At 39.1% G+C, this 22,932-nt stretch overlaps 1 protein-coding gene across 1 annotated transcript in view; it reads left to right on the top strand.

Annotated features, from left to right (window-relative positions):
• The first annotated feature begins 3,994 nt into the window (after positions 1-3,994).
• The window catches only part of LOC124137990 (sodium- and chloride-dependent glycine transporter 1-like), a 61,819-nt gene continuing 42,881 nt past the window's right edge, over positions 3,995-22,932 (top strand). Inside the window, exon 1 of the mRNA XM_048397665.1 lies at positions 3,995-4,096. The gene's annotated coding sequence lies outside the window, so the exon portion shown is untranslated. The remainder of the gene's footprint in view (positions 4,097-22,932) is intronic.

Consider the following 22,932-nt stretch of genomic DNA (forward strand, 5'->3'; position numbering starts at 1 on the left):
GCATCGATCCACGCAATTGGGATCGATGACATGCCCCAACCAAGTCAGCGAGCCTGACCACCCGATCCCGTTAGTGGCCTTTTACGACAAGCATGGTCGCCTTTTATTCTTCCATGTAGTGTCCTACACTGCATGTTAATGGCATTCTTAACGAATGACTCCAATCAAACTAAATGGTCAATGGTTCTCCGCCTTTTACAAAAACTGCTTTGAATATTTGTTATGAGATCATATGGCTCTAAGTATAATGTTAATCTATTATTGACCATGCTTTTCATGGTTTTGCAAACACAGCTGGTCAATGAAATAGGTCGATAAGGTGTACTATCGGAATGATCACGTCTAAGTACGAGTATAGGAACACTTATAGCATCGATATCACACCACAAAGAAGAAAATTCTCCCGATGTCCAGATTTCATCAAATATTATCCAAAGGGTTTCCAAACAGGATTGCGGAATTTTTTAAAGAGTTGTTAATTAGGAGATAAACCTACTGTGTTTTGAAATTTGATGTAGTCCCACTGTAGAGTAGATACCTCTTTATTTTAATTTTGAACCGATATCAAACTACCGTATTTCCTCTATTTGAGGCTACGCCCTCTATTAATTTCGCGAGAGCCCTTGACTCGGCGTGTATTAGAGGCCTGGCTGGTATTAGAGACCCAGCGTGTATTAGAGGAAATAAAAGTTTATACAGTTTATATGATGTTTACAATGCGCGATACAAGGTTCTATGCTATTTCAAGAGGTCCAAAACGAGTTTTTATTAATCGCTTGTGCGCTTTTACTACATGCACAAAGGAGGTACGAGGAGATATAGAGCCCTGAACAAGGACAAATTTGCTTCCAAAGTATATTTTAGGGTTTTTTCTCTTCAATTATTAAGTATCTAAGTATGTACTTATGTTATGCCGCTTCCAGTGCGAGCATACACCACATACATTTATGAATAATTTGATTATGTAGAATATCAATATTGTAATAATGAATCATAATCATTCAAGCACAACTCTTTTGGATTTTTTGGGAGACTAGATGTTTGTTTGCTTCGTCTGGACAACCAGATATGTTCTAATTAAAACTATGATCCTAAATAGTATATTTATAAAAATAACACACCTTGCTACAACTGTTTTCAACAGTCTGAAGCATATAATTATTTTTTTCAGGCAAGAACGTTGGGTTATTTGGTGAAAGTCTGTGGAACTTCATATGCTATCAAACTGGTTGCGTTCCAACGCACATAAATGATCACTGTCTTTTGTTTTTAATTAGTGTTGAAATGAGATATTTTTCTCTATTATTTCGAGCGGAAATAAACATCATTACTATGTACATATTTAGTCATAGCTTTTGTTTTAGATAAAAAAATCTCCAACTACAATGCAGTTTTGTGAAGGCTTCAATGAAACCACACACGCTGGCAATGTTTGAGTGCGAATATGTTCTAATCCCCATTTAAATAACTTTAGAGAATATTTTAACTCGAATGCAATATGTTATGCATTGCCCGTTTTTGTTTGAAAACGGGAAGAGTTTAGAAGAACATCACCTTTGGTATGAGGTGTTTAGGAATTCCACATTCTAACGAGTATGTTCAATAGTGTCCATTCCAGCTCAGCTAACGACGTTACACCATACAGTCCCTCAAGGGTCGGAAGCAACAGACAGGAAACACCAAGGATCGACTACGTTCAAAACGGCCCAAAATAACGTAACGTCCGCAAGATAATCATATCCGTTTGGTTAACCTGCGACATCAGTTTCAGACTGCAACTTTGACAGTCAGCATGAACCCTAGTGACCATGACGTCCAGCATGCCACGTCATCGGACTGCATGGTCAATACGACACCTGAGGGTCAGGTTAGAGGACTGGAGGATAGTCAAGGTTTTATCTTGATAGAAGTATGGCCGTCAGAGTGTTTATCAGATTTGGTGGTGGGAGCGTACGGTTAGGGGAGGCATTACTGCACACCATAGGACCCGTCAAGTCGTCATTGATGTCAATTTGACAGGCAATATCAAGTTATTCCTACAGTCTTAAATACGAGTACACATAAATATTATTTCATTGATTTCTTTTATGTTGTCACTTAATGCCATTCAACCCTCTCATAGTGAATAGCCAATCTAATATTGTTTATTAATGGCTACAGTTCAATGAAATAATTTTAAATAATGAAAACAACATTGAATATAAGATCAAATGTATTTATATATGATACATATCTGTCACAGCATCACCATTGGTAAGGGGTAGCGTTGAGTCCTTAATTGAGATTAATTGATTAATTGAGTCCTTGACTGTGATTCTCTCATCACAAAGGATGCAGGACGGAGGATCCTCAACTTTCCATAAATAGTCGTGCGTGTATCTGGAATGGCCAGTCTGTACAGGAGACTGTACCTAGGAGCTTTGAGAGCGCTGGGGTTGTCTTCATTCCTTGATGGTAGAGGCCGCTCCTCTTTCTGTGGAAGGGGAGGAAAGCAGGAGCTGTAGTCTGGCTGCAAAGACTGGCGCAAAGATGGCATGGATGGATGTTGTCTCTGCTCGAGCACGTTCTCGGATAGTGCTGTGAGTTCTGAAGGCCATCATATCATCGGGTTCGTGGTTGTGTGGGGACTTCAACAATGGGGTATTTCTACAATGATTTCAAAAACTGTTATACGAATTGCTCAGGAGCTGTTTGTTTGTTCTTTAACGCCGCACTCACAAATATTCGAGCTATATGACGGCTGTCTGAAAGAAATCGAGTCTGGACCAGACAATCCAGTCATTGACAACATGAACATCGATCCACGCAATTTGGATCGATGACATGAATCAACCAAGTCAGCGAGTCTGACCACCCGACCCCGTTAGTCGCTTCTTACAACAAGCATAGTCGCCTTTCACGGCAAGCATGGGTTGCTGAAGACCAATTCTAACCCGGATCTTCACGAGCCAAGAAGCTGTTTGATTAGGCTTAACACATTCAAGGCTACAACATTCAAGACCTCAGTTAAGCTTTCAAACGGTTTTATGGTAGACATGTGGAGGTCATTTCCAAATTTGACGCATCAGTGACAAGAGTGGAGTCCGATCCAATTCCCTATACTTGTACCATATGTTCCAATGTTTTTTTTCAGGTGAACATTTGCCTGTCCTTTACATGTGTTTGTGACGGGTGCCACCGGTGGGACAGGATACGCTCACCGAACATTAAATTTACTATACGAACATGATACGGATAGGAATGTGCATAGCTTTGGATTTATTTTACTTTTTCAATTCAAATGTAACACGTGTGATGCTGCTTGGGTGTCGTGTCTACTGTCTGCAACTGCACCCGCCATGCATTGCTGTGTAACATAGAGTGAGTGAGTGAGTATGGTTTTACGCCGCTTTTAGCAATATTCCAGCAATATCACGGCGGGGCACACCAGAAATGGGCTTCACGCATTGTACCCATGTCGGGAATCGAACCCGGGTCTTCGGCGTGATGAGCGAACGCTTTAACCACAAGACTACCCCCCGTGTAACATAGAGAGGAATCCTTGCAGTGAACAACGAAGCCATCTCGCAACCAACCGTTGAGTCATTGTCAAAGAATAATAATATCAGTCAACTTGTTGGAGTTCAAAGTACGCTGGAAGTTCGATAGGTTCAACACAACTGGGGGCGGTCAGGTAGCCTACTGGTTAAAGCGTTGGCTCGTCACGCCGAAGACCCGGGTTCGATTCCCGCCATGGGTACAATGTATGAAGCCCATTTCTGGTGACCCCCGCCGTGATATTGCTGGAATATTGCTAAAAGCGGCGTAAAACCATACTCACTCACTCACTCACTCGACACAACTGTGTTATTAGTAGATTATTAATTAAAGTATCTGAAAAGGCAATTCAAGCTTAAGAATATCCGAAAACACTATGCAACAGCTTGTGTGACATTCGTTTGCGTACTTTCATAGAAGTCAGATGATAGGCGTCCTATCGGATGTACGTTACATAATTGATCTGTGTATTCATGTGGGCAGTCAGAACAATAAATGTCGAGAACTGTTGATGATTCTTAGTTACAACAGATTCATATCACTATCAACGCCAGAAAAGGTAAGCGACATCTTTCATTATTTTGAGTCTATTAATCTATCTACTGACAGTTCCTATTCTTATTTCAGTAAAAGCGACAAAACCATTTCCATAATCACCTTGTATGATTCCGACTGAATTATAGACTATCAATGGCAAATAGTAATGATATCAGTTGGTCGCGATATGGTGAGCTAATCCTGCCCCACCTGTGACAGCCTCTTCATTCTTTTCTTTTCCATACTGTTCAGTTAAAAGTATTGACATAACACAATGGGATTGGACAAAAGTGACCCAATTACGTGATCCTCTCCTTACTGGAATATCAAGACATTGACAGCAATAATTACATTTACACATGTTTGGCTTCAAAACATCAATATCAAAAGTGTGTACATGTGTACAATGGGTGGTGTAACTACCATTTAAATGTGATAGCTGTGGCAGTTATTGTCGTTAGGATTACTTTCCTGTTTGGATCCGTGAAGACCCGGGTGGAAAATAGGACCCGACATGGGTACAATGTGGGAAACCCATTTCTGGTGTCTCCCGCCTTGATATTGCTGGCGTATTGCTAAAAGCGATACTTGATTATTGATTATGTTATTGCCTCATCATCGCTTTTTGAGTACAGGAGTGATTCTACGATACCGTCACGTACTGAATCGGCACATCTTCCGCTCACGTTGAAATTACGCTCGCCTCACGTGGGCCGACAATTATCCGATTAAAGTAAATGTGATAGGTCGTTTAAGTTTGTATGGGATTACGACAAACAAGAGCTCTTTCGATGAAACTTTTTAACAAATAGTCTCCAAAAATTACTCAATAAATCTGTCGAAATAGCGTTTAACAATATTGATAGCAGCGTAGAATATATCGTAGAAGCGGCCTCAAAAGTGTAAATAAAAAGCACGCATTTAGAAATAATATTACCACCGATGATTGGTACCAACACTTTACAAATCTTTTGTCACCCCCCACCATTGAAGACCAGTCTGACGCAGAGCCTACAGTACCAGATAGATCCGCTCGATATGAGACAAACAAAAATGTTACCGAGGATATTCTTGATTCTCCAATAAAGAGGGATGAGATTTTAGACAGCATATATAATCTTAAAAGTAACAAGGCAGCTGGTATTTAAACATTCTTCAGATTTACTACTTCCATACTTAGAATTAATATTTAATTTGATATTCGAAAATGGACATTTTCCAAATTCATGGTCGATTGGTATTATCGTCCTAATCCATAAACAGGGTGATATAAATAACGTAAATAATTACAGAGGTATTACCGTTTTAAGCATATTCAGTAAGATGTTTACATATATCATTAACAAGAGATCAGTGTTCTGGGATAATGCTATGGATAAAATAAGTGAAGCCCAAGCTGGATGAAGAAAAGGTTTAACAACTATTGATAATATGTTTATACTACAAACAATCGTACAAAAGTATCTAAGTACAAAAGGCGGAAAGTTCTATGCTCTATTCGTTGACTTTGCAAAGGCATTTGACTCTGTACAACGACATAAGTTATGGTCCTTTCTGTATTCCCATGGTCTTAGTTGTAAAATGAGCAAACTTCTATGTAATATTTATGAAAATGTAAAAGTATGTGTCAGAAATAACCGAGAACTGACGGAAATGTTTGATAGTGAACTTGGAGTGAGACAAGGCTGCATTCCAAGTCCTTTTTTGTTCTCATTTTTTATAAATGAATTAGCAACACAAATTCAAGATAAGTGTAAAGATGGAATTCAACTACATCCTGACATGACACAATTATTTTTACTATTGTTTGCGGACGATATTATATTATTCTCAAGTAGTATTGGCGGTGTCCCGCTATAAACTCTCCCCCGGGAAATCTGTTCTGAAATAAAATCTCCCCCGGGCGGATATATTTCGCGCCCCACTCAGTATAAAGTCTCCCCCCTGATTATTCGGTTTGTTGCAATGTCTTTAAGAACTATATTCTTTAAATAGTTACCTTTAATGTAAGGAGAGTTACTTTAAAAAATAGATTATGAAATATGGTCATAATGAATTGATATTTCAGCATATTTTATCTGGTAACTGTACCTTCAATCCTAAAATAATTATAAGACATAATCATACCAAACAAATTTGAATGAAATGACTTCTTTGATGAGAATGTTTCTCACCGACCTCAGCGTGTAGGGGTATGATGTCCTGGGCAGGAAATGACAGTGTTTTGACTACTCGTCTTTCATTACTTAACGCGTTGGGCATCCCTAATTAACCTTTACTAATTCATGTTAAACCAATACAGGATGTTTTCTGGAAGTGGACAATCGCGAATGGCATAGGGCTGACACGACACGTGTTAATAACTGTCCTAGAACTTCAAAAGTTACCAAACATTCTTTATATCTAACGACTAGTATTATATCTAACTATATACCACTTTATTGTCTCATATTGCGTTAGTTAAAGAAAACACAGTGCTCAAAGTGAAGACCTTTTCACTCCACATTCTCAACATCGTCTCTATCAGAAGTGTTATAGTCCGAATTACTTAATTATGGTGCTCGTTTTTGGTTGGTGATTGTTCAATTATGTCATGTGTGTATGTTGCATCAATAATATGTAGGTATGATCGCCGATAATGAAGTAATTAGCTAATAACACTTTGGCCCGTCTTGGCCTCAACAATTGAACTGCATGGCAAGTACATGTATTTATAAAACGACCGGGGAAGGAAATATTCAGGGGTGAGATTTTATTTCGTAGGGTGGGGGAGAGTTTATTTCGAGAGGGGCGGAACTGTACCGGTATAGATTCGCCGAGGGGGGAGATTTTATTCTGGGGGCGAATATATTTCGTGACAGCGGCTTACAGACACAAATTAACGAATTAGAAAAGTACTGTGAAGATCGTTGTTTTTAAAAATGGTGGGAAACTTGCTCAAAAGGAAAAATGGTTTTACAAAGGGGAACGCCTAGAAACTACCTCTTTCTACAAGTATTAAGGTGTATACTTTACAAATCATCTTAGTTTGTCTATGCATGCAAAGCAAACATCAATGCAAGCTCAGAGGGTATTAATTTGTGTGTTAAGACACATCTTTACTCTTGGAAATATTACTTACAAGTCGTTCTTCAAGATATTTGATTTAAAGATAAGTCCGATATTACTATATGGAGCAGAGATATGGGGACTCAGTAAGCTTGAACAAATAGAAAAAGTTCATTTATATGCCTGCAAGAAATCCCTTGGTACTAAAGTTAATACACCAAGTGTTATGGTATATGTGAATCATTTCCAATCTCTATATATTCATATCTAAAGGTTATCAAATATTGGTTAAGATTATTGAATATGCCATCTTATAGGTTCCCGAAAAAATGTTGTGATATGATGGTACTCTTTGATAAAAATGGAAAACAAAATTGGGTAACAGACGTAAAAGACTTGCTGTTTTCTGTTGGTTATGGCTAAGTATGGTGTGAACAAAATAAACAATGTCATTCTTATTTCATTAGATCATTAACACAAAGACTAAAAGATATATATTTACAAAATTGGTCTCAATCTGTATCTGAATCAAACAAATGTATTTATTACAAAATGGTAAAAAATTATTTATCTCCCGAGCAGTATTTATCTTGTTTGAATATAAAAAAAATCTGAGTTTCCCTAGCAAGATTTCGATGTTGTTCACACGATTTATTTATTGAAACTGGACGTTACACGGGTATTAAAAGAGAATAACGCATTTGTCACTTGTGCGCCCTAAATGACATTGAAGATGAATACCACTTCCTTTTTATACTTCCTTCCATTTTATGCAACCTTCATGGCTTAGTATATACCTGAATATTACCATGTCAATCCAAATTTCCTTAAATTAACATCTTTGTTAAACAACTCTAAGTACTTACTTTTACAAAATGTATCTATGTATATTTATCATGCAATGAGACACAGAAAAAATATTATGTTATAGACTCTACTACTCTGAATGTACAACTCATAAATGTACTATAGGCCTGTGGCCTCCATCAGTACGGAAATATAGAAATTGAATCGGCGTAAAATCAAACCCACTCACTCACCAACAAGACAAAGCCCGACCTCACACAGCATGACTGACAACAGCCTTTTTCAGGAATCACAACATTCAGGTCCTGCCACGGACCCCCAGGTCTCCAGATTTACCCCTAATCGAACATCATTACATGGGATATGTCAGCAACAATCACAGAACCTCCGATAGTTGGCACAAGCACTGCAGACAGAGTGGGTTAACATTCCCGAGGCACAATTCGAGATCTGATTGTTTCTAAGGGACGACGATGCCAGTCAGGTTTGGACTCTAAAGGTGGCCATACAAGATATTGAGAACAGATGACCTTCATCTTGAAAATATCCTGTTCCATGTGTGCCATGTGGAACCTGGGTCAATGGCATCTAATATCTGTACATCTAAATCACTTTTGCGTTTCTTTGTTTTTCTTTGTATATATTTTTGTATGCTAACAGATGGTCGGTGATTTCCGCCGCTGTGAATTTCTCGTCTGGAATGGTGCGCGTGGTTTGATCGCGCGTGTTGTGACGTGGATGAAGATAACATTGAACACGGCGCGAAGACAGTTTGTAGCATAATTACCTCTTGATGCATGTATCATGACAGCATAATCATATATAGTGGTATACGTGATACTGTCTACAGTGGTAAAGTTATTGATATTTTTCCATAATTAATCTTTTCAAAGTAATAGATTGTTGTAATATTATTTTATAACCAACGAGAAAGGTGGAGACATGCAGATATTGTTAACATTGAAACCCACAAAGTTGAGAGTTCGTATTTTTATATAACCATGAACGATACTTCCCTAATGCTCAGTCCCATTGCCTGACACGTAAGTTATTCACTCTGTCCAAAGGTACTTATACCTCGCTACTCGGGAACTGGGTCAACGTATTTCCCTCATAGAGATATGCTGTGGACCTGTCCCCTTCCTTTTCGACAGGCAGGTCTCGCTCCACGGTAAGGGGTCAACTATTCACCGTAGCGAAATGTTGTGTAGGGAAATAGGTCGAACAGAGCTTGAATGGCCCCTGCCCTTGCCTCCAAGCGGCTGCACACGAGAAACGCATTTGCTCTAGGGCAGGCAAACCAGTCGAGGACTGGACCCTCTCCATTTGAATTGATCATTGTGCCTGACCAACACAAACGTGTTTTGTGTAATAATTTATAGTTAGGACTGTTTTATGAAATATTTTCACAATGATTTATGCATTCCGTATGTACTCATATCATTATCCAAGTGTAAGACAAAGATGAAGTTTCTCTTCAAAGTTTGTTTACATCTTTCCAAATATTACTCATCCCCATGTTACTTTCTCAACTTAAAAACAAATCAAACAAGACAAAATATATTCTCTTTGACTGAACGAATTTGAAGTGGAACGTAGTACATCACAAATGGGAAGATTTCCACGACGACCGACGGGTAAATGAGACCTTTTATCGCTTAACTAACACCGTTAAGATTTGGCGCAGATTTCTAATTTAGGTATGTTCATGATCACCAGTGTCTTTCCTATGTTTCAATGCTGGATATTCCAGGACTATAAACACATGGCTGAATAAGGGAATGGAATATCTTACAGTGAGAAAACTGTCAAAATGGATCCAACATTAAACAGCCTTTTCATTTTGTAGCCACGCACGTTATGCCGATTCTTTAGTATCCGCAAGGGAATTCTTTGTACATGTGACGGTGCTAATAGTTTGCATACAAAACACCCGACGTATATTAGTATAAAAGCGGTCTGCATGACTGCACAACAAAGCTATGCATGTATCAGATGGTGCCCGAGTATTTCACACTCGTGTCACTTCGCCACACATCACCAACCGTTGCACTCATTACCATGTTCGGTTGCTGAGTATTTCACACTCGTGTCACCACGCCACACATCACCAACCGTTGCACTCATTACCATGTTCGGTTGCTGAGTAATTCACACTCGTGTCACCACGCCACACATCACCAACCGTTGTACTCATTACTATCGTCGATTGCTGAGTATTTCACACTCGTGTCACCACGCCACACATCACCAACCGTTGCACTCATTACCATGTTCGGTTGCTGAGTATTTCACACTCGTGTCACCACGCCACACACCACCAACCGTTGTAATAATTACTATCGTCGATTGCCGAGTATTTCACACTCGTGTCACCACGCCACACATCACCAACCGTTGCACTCATTACCATGTTCGGTTGCTGAGTATTTCACACTCGTGTCACCACGCCACACATCACCAACCGTTGCACTCATTACCATGTTCGGTTGCTGAGTAATTCACACTCGTGTCACCACGCCACACATCACCAACCGTTGCACTCATTACCATGTTCGGTTGCTGAGTAATTCACACTCGTGTCACCACGCCACACATCACCACCCGTTGTACTCATTACCATGTTCGGTTGCTGAGTAATTCACACTCGTGTCACCACGCCACACATCACCAACCGTTGCACTCATTACCATGTTCGGTTGCTGAGTATTTCACACTCGTGTCACCACGCCACACATCACCAACCGTTGCACTCATTACCATGTTCGGTTGCTGAGTATTTCACACTCGTGTCACCACGCCACACATCACCACCCGTTGCACTCATTACTATCGTCGATTGCCGAGTATTTCACACTCGTGTCACCACGCCACACATCACCAACCGTTGCACTCATTACTATCGTCGATTGCCGAGTATTTCACACTCGTGTCACCACGCCACACATCACCAACCGTTGCACTCATTACTATCGTCGATTGCCGAGTATTTCACACTCGTGTCACTACGCCACACATCATCAGCGGTCGTTTAGCCTCGTGGTCAAAGCGTTCGCTTGCCACGGCGCAATTCCAAGCCCATTTCTTGTGTCCCCCGCCCTGTTAGTGCTGGAATATATCATACTCACTCACTCACTCACTCACTCACTCACTCACTCACTCACTCACTCACTCACTCACTCACTCACTCACTCACTCACTCACTCACTCATTCACTCACTCACTCACTCACTCACTCACTCAGCCGCTGTACTCATTCCCATCTTCGGTTGCTGAGATGTTTAACTTTCAGAAATCTATGCAAGCATTTTGAGGGAAACCTTTCAGAAACAAAATGCCATTTCGTTCAACGCTACACGCATACACTTTGGACATTAAGTTATCGTAACAGGATCGTTATCGTACGAAATGATTCGTAAAGGATATATTAACCACGAAAAATATAAAGGAAGAAAAAAGTCTTCAAAAACATTTCTAAATATTGTTTGGATAGGCATGATATTCATTCAGTGAATTCAATACATACCTGTTCCACATCATGCCACCTTCTTCGATAGCAATGGCTTACGTTTTCATTTTGAAAATCCAGTCAAGGGGCACCACGACCTTTTCATAACCGTAAACACCATGTAGACGTGTGAGTGAGTGAGTGAGTGAGTATGGTTTTACGCCGCTTTTAGCAATATTCCAGCAATATCACGGCGGGGGACACAAGAAATGGGCTTCACACATTGTACCGGGTCTTCGGCGTGACGAGCGAACGCTTTAACCACTAGGCTACCCGACCGCCCCATGTAGACGTGTAGTATTGATCTTAAAGGAGTATCATTGATTCTTGTTTTAAAATGACTCTGCTGTTAGCAGAGATTTCGTATTATTATGGAAAGAGTTGTGTCGCTTAAAATTAGTCGGAAACATGAAGACAATGAATAATTTTCCGAGTTTCCCCAATAATCATTTTTGAGACGGTGAACAATGACATTCACTTTGAGAAGGTCAGGTTTGATGTAGAAAGATGTCAGATACGCTGCATCAATCCTATGCCAAACACTTTACACACACAAACTGATCGTCAACATCAAATTGACTGAACTTTCTTCCCATTGCAGGGGCGGTCGGGTAGCCTAGTGGGTAAAGCGTTCGCTCGTCACGCCGAAGACCCGGGTTCGATTCCCGAAATGGGTACAATGTGTGAAGCCCATTTCTGGTGTCCCCCGCCGTGATGTTGCTGGAATATTGCTAAAAGCGGCGTAAAACAATACTCACTCACTCTTCCCATTGCATATATAGGTCTCAAACACACCAGTTATATTAAAAGATCCGGGGTAGAATAGGTTTTCAGCAACCCATGCTAACCGTAAAAGGCGACTATGCTTGTTGTAAGAGGCGACTAACGGGATCGGGTGGTCAGGCTCGCTGACTTGGTTGAAGCATGTCATCGTATCCCAATTGCGTGGATCGATGCTCATGATATCAATCACTGTATTGTCTGGTCCAGACTCGATTATTTACATTAAAAAATATCATTTAAATTTTTAAAAAAAAATCGATTATTTTTTATTAAATAAATGACTTGAATAATTTATTACTGGTTATCGGTTGGTCCAGTCACAAAAGGGTTACCACTTTTCGAAATGTGATGCATGATCAACAGAGATTCTTGGTATGTCTGTGGGGATATTTTGTTTAACGATGCACTCAGCAACATTCCAGCTAAGTGACGTCGGCTTGTGGAATCTGCTCCAGAGACTCCAGAGTGTGATATTAGGAAGAACGATCCACGACCACGAGGTACGATGACACCCAATCAACATAGCCCACGACCTTGACCAGCCGATTCTCTAAGTCGCCTCGTCCGACTAGCACTGCAAACACGAAAACGTTTTTTCCGTATATGGTCATTGGACGGAAAAACGACGTTATTTGGACGCTTTCAAACCATCGTTTTTCCGTCCAAATAACGTCGTTATTTGACATCGGAATTTACTGGGAGAGGACGATATCATCAAGCTCCTCCCTTTCTTGATTGGCATTGTCAATCAAGCAACAGCGTCTACCGGTATTCCTACTTCACATATTTCATTGATCAGTTCTCGCGTGTTAGATTACAGGCCCGAGTTTGACGCTGTACTCGAAGCGCTTAGCGGAAGTACTGAAATCAATCGTTGTGCGCATGCGGATTGCTTACTGCCTTGTCCAAATTTTCCGTTCTGTGCATGCGCGAATTCGCGTATTGTTTCCACTATATGTCACCACTATTTGACAGTGATTCATAAATACAGTCTCGTGATGAGTTCGGAATCGAACAATGTCGCTTTAATTTATGGCACGTACTTGATCGGCGCGTATTTCCCATTAACAAATACAATGATAACGGTAATAATTTTAGTCAAAATAATTAGGAAAGCGCAAGGCTCAGGAACGTCTGAGTATAGGAAAAGGATTTATACTTTCGAAAGTTATATACTCGTCAAATACGCAAAAGAATATCAACCGGCTTTTAAAACTTATTTTTGTAGAAGGTGATCTTGGTGTTTATTGCCAGATAGTATATGCATATACATTTTCCCGATATTGCTTATTTTAATGTTTATTAATATTTTTAAGGTTCGTCCGCCTAAATGACGGGATTCCACTTTCTCATTTGTACATGGCACTTAAACAGTGTTCTGTTACTGTAAACAGATTAGTTTCAAATTCCAAACTGGTGATATCTATTCAGACTAATGCTTAGTCTCTAAAACTGTATAGTTTTGAAAGAAACAAGTAACTCCATTTAAATTGAAGAGGAGCCCCAGTTATATGGGAGATTCCGAGATGAACCTACTCTATGGATATCTAAGCTGCCACCCAAACCGACCCAAACGGGAACCGAAAGCTTATTGTATGCTATATCGTCACATGGAAGTGCACCAGAATTATACATTGTATTCCGGACGATTGTGTTCTTTTATCTACTTTTAAATGTTGCCTATACACTAATCTGGACGTACTACTCATTGTTCTATTTATGTCATCCTATTATATATATATATATATATATATATATATATATATATATATATATATATATATATTTATATCTGATATACATTAACGCATGTTACCATTCTAAAGTCATACTCTCATATAACCTTATATTGTTCATAGTATCAAAGTTTATTCAACAACATCAATAACAGCAATTTAAACTACTGAAACACCCAAACACAAGGCTGTTATCAAGCGCTGGTGCAGACGTGATGCATCGTAAAAAAAAGTATGGTGATGTCTTCAGAAATACAATTTCTTGCAACATTTATACTACGAGATAGTAAGGCTAACGCTTACTCACCGGTGGAACGTAGATAATATCGCTAATACAGATATCACGTATTTGAATGTTAATACTAAAGACAACACTCATTATTTTTGCAGTGACGATATAACAGTTATACACGTTTATTGGTGACTTTCATCAGTTTTGCTATTAATTTTAATAACTTTGTTTTCACATATACAAGTAGCAATACCCGACTAGCCTGTCATACATACTTATGGGGCAGTTTTCAATCTTGTACTGACTTACTCTGGTGTTCCTGAGGGGAGATTATTGGCTTGGGTGTTATACCCCGTTTTTCTGGTAATCCTATTATTACTTTATTTGTATCTAATGACACCCTGTTCTCTGGATCACGGCTCCGTGACTATCCATAACAATTAAGATGAACATTCAGATCAAGTACATGAATGAGTTTGTTTTGACGCCACAGTAAATCAAAGACCAATGCTGTGCGGTTTGATTACACACTTCTACCAGGTCGAACATCGTGGATCTTTTTCTACCTAAAGAGAATCATAGTTCATATGCTAATCCATCTATTGCCTACGAAAACCGTCCCGCTCAAGATGACCTTACTTGTTGTTAAATCCATTCAAATGCGCTGAAATGTGCGTGTCAAGGACAGCTGATGTCCGATGCTGAAGAACCGTGTTCACAGCTGACCGACTTGGTATTTTTCTGCACTGACAGAAACTGGATGTACTGACACACAGCTGCTATAGATATTTAACTAACCCCTGATCAAATAGATGCCCTTCGTTAATCTCTCTGTGGAGTACCGTATATACCTGTGATAACGATACCGGTGGCGATGCTGATGCTGATGGTGGTGGTGATGATAATGATGGTGACGGCGATGATGATGGTGATGATGGTGGTGATGGTGATGGTGATGGTGATGGTGATGATATGCTGATATCCTTGCATTTTACAGTGGTGATAAATATTATCTGTGATTGCAAACTTTAACATTTGAAAAATGAAAACACATTAGGTTGATCATATGATCAAGGCCGCTGGCGTTGCCTAGTGGTAAAAGCGTTCGCTCCTCGTGCCGAAAGTCCAGGTTCGATTCTCTGCATATCATAGGCACAATGTGGGAATCCCCCGCCGTGATATTGCTGTAATATTGCTAAGGCGGCGTAAAATCCGACTCACTTAAACTCTCATAAATCACTGTGCCATTGCTAACCAAGGTTCTGCAAATGGCAGTGGAGTATGTCAAGATTCAACTCTCGGTTGGTCTTCTTCCATTATATCTCACTAGGTGGCGCTACGGGCTTCGCTAGGTCGTTCATTCATCCACAGGGCTGTGTACATGAATGGCGGCACTTTCTTAAAGCGGTTGTCAAGTAGGAGTTTATGTCATGGGAAGTTCACCTCAACTGATTCAAGCAGTCCTGCTTTTATCTGATCCATTGACCTAAGTTTGTGGCTCTGTGACAACACGTACAAAAGAAAGTCTTTGTACAGGAGATGCAATGGGCTATTCATGGCATATCACAGGCTTTTACGGATTGTGAACCGGCCTCGCGATATCTAATCCGCTGTCCTCGCATAGATATTAACATATCTTCGAGATCTGTCTGAATGAATGGCGTGACAACATTCAAGAAGTACGTTAACGGTTATGTGAAATATTAGAATGATTCCACCACAGAAGCCAAATCTTAAAGTTGTTTGATTCTTCGGTAGCATTTTCAATAAATGTTGTTCACGAAAGGTTCCTGAATACATTAATCGAGATTACACTATCCGTATGGATGACCTATTCCTGCATAGATATATCTAGATCGGTGACGCTAAGCCGGTGACCCGTACCCAGATCCGGACATACCAGTGAAACACTCACTAACTCACTCACTCACTCACTCACTCACTCACTCACTCACAATGTATCAATCTATCAATCAAACAATCAATCAAAATGGAAATCGAGTGACGAATGCTTGACTTATTGTAAGTCTTTGTACGCCATTGTATCGTTGCTAGTGGTACCAGTTACCGGTTTGGGCTAGACGAAGCATTGACGAAGCAAAGAGTTTAATCAGACGTCTCCTTGAGGGAGACTGGTATCACACCTGTGATCCCATGGCGATAAGAAATATGACATTGCATACCAGGCCAGCAGTTAGTCGTATCAACGTATAATCGTAAATTCTCCTCGGCGTAATATATATCTTGCAGGTGTACGTAAACAGGATGTGTTTGGTAACTTGAGCAGGAAGCACAAGTGCACGAAGGGATGGTATTTCAGATGACAAATGAAAGAAGACAGAAAGATTGTGACCCAAATTTAGTGACTGGTGGCCGTGTCGCACACACGAATTTTTATTAAATGTATCCTCGAGAGTCAGTAAGAAACTAGAAATAACTGCCTTTGTTCTGCAAATCTCACCAAGTTTCAGCTTTCGCCTCTTCCTTTGTGGAATGAGGTTTCACATTTGTAAAATTATCTCTGTTATCTGTCTGTACCATCAACTTAACTGCCCTCACCCCCTACAGTTTTCCCGTTTCATATTGCCAAGCAGGTGACCCACAAGGAGGAACACGGCCCTCCGTCAGTCCAGACTCATGAGTTATACTGTGCCTACCACAATAAGTTGTGAATACGTAGCCTTGCTGTGGCCAAACATTTTGTAACAATTTGGCAAACTTTGATATGTAAACAGCACATATAATTCAGTTTTATTTCATCTTAACATATCAGTTGAATCCAACTTGACCTTTGCAGATCCGGTTAAGAATAGATTTACAGCAACCCATGCTTGCTGTTATAGGCGACTATGCTTGTCGTAAGAGGCGACTAAAGGGATCGGATGGTCAGGCTCGATTATTTACAGACAACCGTCATATAACTGGAATATTGCTATGTGCGGCGTTACACAAAGAACAACAAAAACGGATCCTACTTATTTTGTGGATACCATAACAATAAATCAAACCAATAGATCGTTTGAGCTAGCTAAATATAAAAAAAATAGTCGATAGTCATATTTCCCTCTGTTGGTCCCACGTGAAATGTTCTTCATGAATACTGTAAATCATGAAATTAACGCAATAATAAGTCAGCACATTAATGCGAGTATAGAAGAACCATGGCCTCAAATGCGTCATGAAATTTATGAGAGTAGCCTTGCAAAAATCACTGTAGTCATAAAAACGATTTTTACATATATAAATACATACAGAGGAAATGCTTAGCATTTATCTTTTAAGGAAGAATGTGGGACTTGCTTAATACTTATGTATGTGGACATATATGTATGTACATTTGGATGAATATAGATAAACCTCCTTGTAGATAGTGATCGTAGATGATTGTAGAACGTGCACGAAGAAAATGGAATAATTATGTGAGTAATCGGGTAAATACCACGTTTAGCAATATTCAGCCATGTTGCGATATTGGTTTCCAACATACAAGACGGACCATGAAATTGTGACTTGAATTTGGACCTGGCTTTCTGGTGTGATGTAACACCCCATAATCTAATGTAGAAAAAAGAGCTAAAAGCACGAATAAAGATCACGAGATGAAACTTATGTATACATCTGGGCATATATTTGCGTAGTATTACTACGTTAATTCATCAGTATATATGTATTTTGCGCAAAGGATATTGTAGATCGACGCTTACATGCGCATATAACCTATTAACCAGTGCTGTAATATTTAAATCATTTGTCTTTTGATAAAGATAGAGAGGAACATGGAGAGGCTCTCTGAAGAAATATAGACATGCATGGGATCTTTTGGATAGTTGTACTTCACGGTTAGACAAACGCTTAGTCTCTGAAAATACATTACTTTGGATAAAACGAGAAACTATATTTAAATTTAAAAGGAGCCCAAGTGAGATGGAAATTTCAGCCTAAACCTGTTGAACATCTAGGCTTGTTTCATTTTGAGCTATAGCATTGCCGTAAGGCCTGGGCGGGAGGGAACACCTGTTTGCACCCATCAGATACCAATCACAACTTCTCTCTCCAAACGAAAACAAAATACGAAAAATGTCGGAAGTGTATCCTTCCAATTTTCTATTTAGATACATGTTTTAACTTTAAAGTAATTATATGGATCTCATGTATTATTGGTATCTGTGATGCTGGTACCGTTTTGTCGCCATTGTGTAGCTTTTGTGGATTTATTATGAATATATTGAAATACAGACTTGTAAAAGAGTTAATCAAAGAACCATATGCAGCCATTTAATTGGCGTGTATGGATATATTATCCATTTACTTATACACACTTATTATGGACATATACAGAATTTCATTGTACCTTATTATTGAAAAAATACCCGTGAAGATCCGGGTTAGAATAGGCCTTCAACAACCCATGCTTGTTCGAAGGCGACTAACATGATCTGGTGGTCAGGCTCGCTGACTTGGTTGATGCATGTCATCGTATCCCAATTGCGTAGATCGGTGCTCTTGGTGATGATAACTGGATTGTCTGGTCCAGACTGCATTATTTACGAACCATGTAGCTGGTACATTGCTGAGTGCGGCGTTAAACAACAAACAAACAAAATCTATTATTAAACACCTTCCAACAATGAGAAATTAAACTTATATTTCTATATATTCTGTTATATTTATAACATAATTTGATTCATAATTTAATTATTGCGTTGCTTTCTTCCCTGTCATTCAATGTACATGTTCAACCCCCTAATATTTTAATATTTCATTTTTCACAAATGGCTACGTTAATGAGTTGCCTAGATCTCTCGTTACCTACTCACACGAACAGATTAAAATAATTGATTTACTATCATATTTCTTTTTATCTAATTCATAATACGAAATTGATAATTCATTTATCACAGTATAGATCATATTCGTTTATATCACAATCTGATGCTAAGGTTTTATTGCAGAAATTATAATTAATTCAAAATGTAGAAAGATACACAGTTTGCCATTATTTGACTTTTAAACGGTACAAAGTATAATATAATGATCAGAATGCCTGTATTTAAGAAAGAATTATTTGTCGCTAAGTCCCATTTTTCATATATGCCCTTCAGTAGTAGTATTTTATATCTCCAAAGAGAGGTTTACATTGTAGTTATCATTATTTGTGGATAATTCAAAAAGCAACATAGAAAATATATATGCTACCATGACGAAAGAATACAGAGTATACATAACTCGCAATTATCCAAAAGAGATTTCAAATCACAATAACATATCTGATATAAAGAGAGCTGGTAATGATTTAATCTCTACATTGTGCCCTTGTTCGTGAGCCCTTGTTCTATTCAGCAAACAGCCCCAAACCGAAACTCCACAACATATCCGTTTACACTGATATAGGCTGTCCCAGTTCTCCATGCGATACTGACGCCCGTTCGTCTCCCAGACCATAGAGAATTAATTTAAAAGTAATCCAGCTCAAGTCTAGAACGATTTGGCAAGCCTAGATTGCCTCAATTCTACCCATGAAAGTAAGCATTAATAAAAAAATATTGTTCTTGACTGCTTCAGATTATATTTTGTAGAGACATATTTTTAACTAGGAAAATTGTACTGACACCGGCGCTGTCCCTATTGAAGCTATTTATAAGAATTTCGAATTGTCGTCCATTGTTCGATGTCAATACATCGATGACAAGTGAGGATATCATAAAGTAATCGTTGATGCTGCGCTACACTATAATAAAAATTATATAATCAAGTTGACTGGTGTGTACATAACTACAGTGAACATGTACATGATCATGCCCTAATAATCAAATGCCGTAATGTCAAATACTAATATATTATTGTGTGATGAATTTAACTGGATCAGTGATAACATGTGATATTAATATTCCATCAATTTCTCTCCTGGTTGGTCCATCCATGTCTACAAAATGAACATAATACAATTAAAATGGAGCCTAGACCAATTCTTAATTTCAGGCTGGGGCTGTGGAAATCTAGACTTTCCCAATCGTTATAGATTTGAGTTGGTCTCATTTTTTACATTATTCTCTTGGGTCAACGCCACAGCTCATACCATACACTAACAAGACCAGATTGCCCCCCACCGGAGCTCCTGGATTTTGGTTATATCATCTAACATGGCCAACTCTGTTCTGAAGTAAACAAGAACCTAATCAGCGAGGGGTCCTTTATCATCCCAAAGACCTGGTTAATAATATATTTTCTGCTGATTATTCGAAACAGAGTGAGTGAGTTGGTACTACATATGTTTTCGGTTCTATTTTAAATGACTGCAGCGCTCCATTATGAAAACAAATTGTTTTAACGCCGCTCTCAGCATTTTGTAAAATAAAGAAAAGGATTATTCAAAGAGCGACAATGCAAACACGCGACAATGCGACAAATGGCCAATTGTCGCGCTTTTGTTAATTTTGACACGTTTTGCTTGTTTTTGTAAGGGTGTCAATGCGACAATGCGACAACGCGACAATGTCCCTTCCGTGATCCGTCCAAATAAAACTGAGTTATGAAATAGAAGTCTGACATGGCAATTAAAAGATAAAGTGTTGCAGCTTCTGATTTTATAGATCTTCAAGAAGGATTATCAATAATGGGATGGGTGATGAGTTCAACTGCATGCCGAGCCTATACGCTTTGATAAACAATAATGCTCCGAGTCAAAACATTTTGTCAAAATGTATGACATGTATTACGTGAATGAACATATTATTGTTTATACTCGTCCATGTTTTTGACGGACAATATAATTTACATGCTCGGTAAAAGTGAGGACGGGCATCACTGTGTGTTTCCGTGCTTTGTTCAGGTGAACAATTGACTTGTCCTTGCATGTGTTTGTGACGGGTGCCACTTGTGTGGCAGGATACGCTCACCTTTTCCCGAACACCCGTTGAATGGCCTGAACCAATTCGGATTTTCATCCCACATCAGTCTGTACACCGTGATATAACTGAAATACTGAAATACTGTACAGTTGAAAATGGTGTTTAAACAGATCATATACACGCATGGTGCCTTGACTTACTGCTAACTTTAATAGGCCATCCCGGAATAAAATAGTTCCCCCCCATGTTTTAGTATGAAGAAATATATTCCAAACAATATCCTCATTATTAATTAACCTGTGGCTATTTCAAGCCTTTGTCATCACTGATCAATTGGCCGATCGTTGAAAGGTGATTGTAAAGATGTGTCAAATAGATACTAAGGTAAATTCATAGATTGCTGTAGATTGTCACTACGATAGTTTGGATGTTTTTTTTGTTTTTTTCGTTTGTTTTTTCTCTGGGATGGGCTGTAGCGAGGGTATCCTTAAACGGGCATGCAACCACGCTTCTGTATGAATTCGAACCAGGGAATTCCAAGCGTTTTCCCCAGGAATGTGGAAGTAGTCAGTGTTTACGCCATTTCAAGAATACAGTCTCGTGAAGAACGTCATGTGACCGACCTCTCGTCCTAGCCGTATATCTTGTAAACTTCACATTAAAAAATTAGTTATTATTATAACCAAATGAAACACAACCCATTATTCGATAGGGGTAACTGTTCATAGCCGAGGGATATGTTACCACAATAAACTTGGTAACATTGTTTGGTTTGACTTCTTGGCGCGTGCCTGAATTCCATTAACATGTTACATATCCTAAAACTGGCTTATCAGCAAATCTCGCTGCACTGCGCGCGACAGATACTAGAGCAAGGCATGCCAGAAATACGAAACCTAATGCTTCCGAAAGGGACCCTTGGGCATCACGTTCGTCGGGGGACCAGCGCCATCTGATTGGCCGTTTACAGTTGTACAAGGCGGAGCAAAAAGCATCGTTTTTCCGTCCATTTTACGCTTGAAAAACTCGACCCTTTTCTGCACACTTTCTAGACACTCACCAATTAATCAATTTTAATGAATTTTTAGTCGTTTTTCCGTCCAATGACCATATACGGAAAAAAACGACGTTTTCGTGTTTGCAGTGTAGGGGGCCTGTTCCATCCCGGAATCACCTCGGATGTGGGGGAGGGGGAAGACAAATATTCGTCTTCTTTTTGGATCTATACACCCGCAGGAATGTATTAAAAAACTTAATCGAGGAGGATATTTCTGATTGAAACGAATGCAATTATTAAACCGTCCCAAATTTTAAAGTACTTTTGTCCCTCGTATACTTTGCAGTTAAAAATAAAATTAATATCATGCGATCAAGTCGAAAGGAAACCAAATTACTTTTTGTGTTTTGAAGTATTCTCTATTTTGTGATATAATATACCAGTACAATAACAGGTAAGTTATAAATATTTTTTAATCTGGGGTTCTTGGGGTTATTGTATATGTATGTTTTGAAATCTAGAATTAACAACTCTTTCAACAATAATCATTCGAAACATTCAGTACGTTCGTAAGAATACAAAAACACTAACACTGACGTGAACTCTCTGCTATGTAGGATAAGGCTTGAAATTAAAAGTCAGTAAGACATATCTTCAGAAGCATGAAAGACAATCGTATCACATAGTGTCCCTTTAGGTTCTATTCTATGTAATAAATACACAGTATTAGAACACATGCTTGTGTTACATATCATACCCGTGTGTGCTTAAAGTGACATACAAATTGATCTTTACGAAACCTCCTACATTGTAACGTGTTACACGTCCCTCCAGGGTTTAATCCCCGATCTTAGGACGATCCCATTACACCATCTGAAGGTAAACAGTCGGCTTGTTGG

The sequence above is a fragment of the Haliotis rufescens genome, unplaced genomic scaffold (assembly GCF_023055435.1).
Source record: "Haliotis rufescens isolate VD_foot unplaced genomic scaffold, xgHalRufe1.0.p SCAF_17, whole genome shotgun sequence".
Taxonomy (NCBI): Eukaryota; Metazoa; Mollusca; class Gastropoda; order Lepetellida; family Haliotidae; genus Haliotis; species Haliotis rufescens.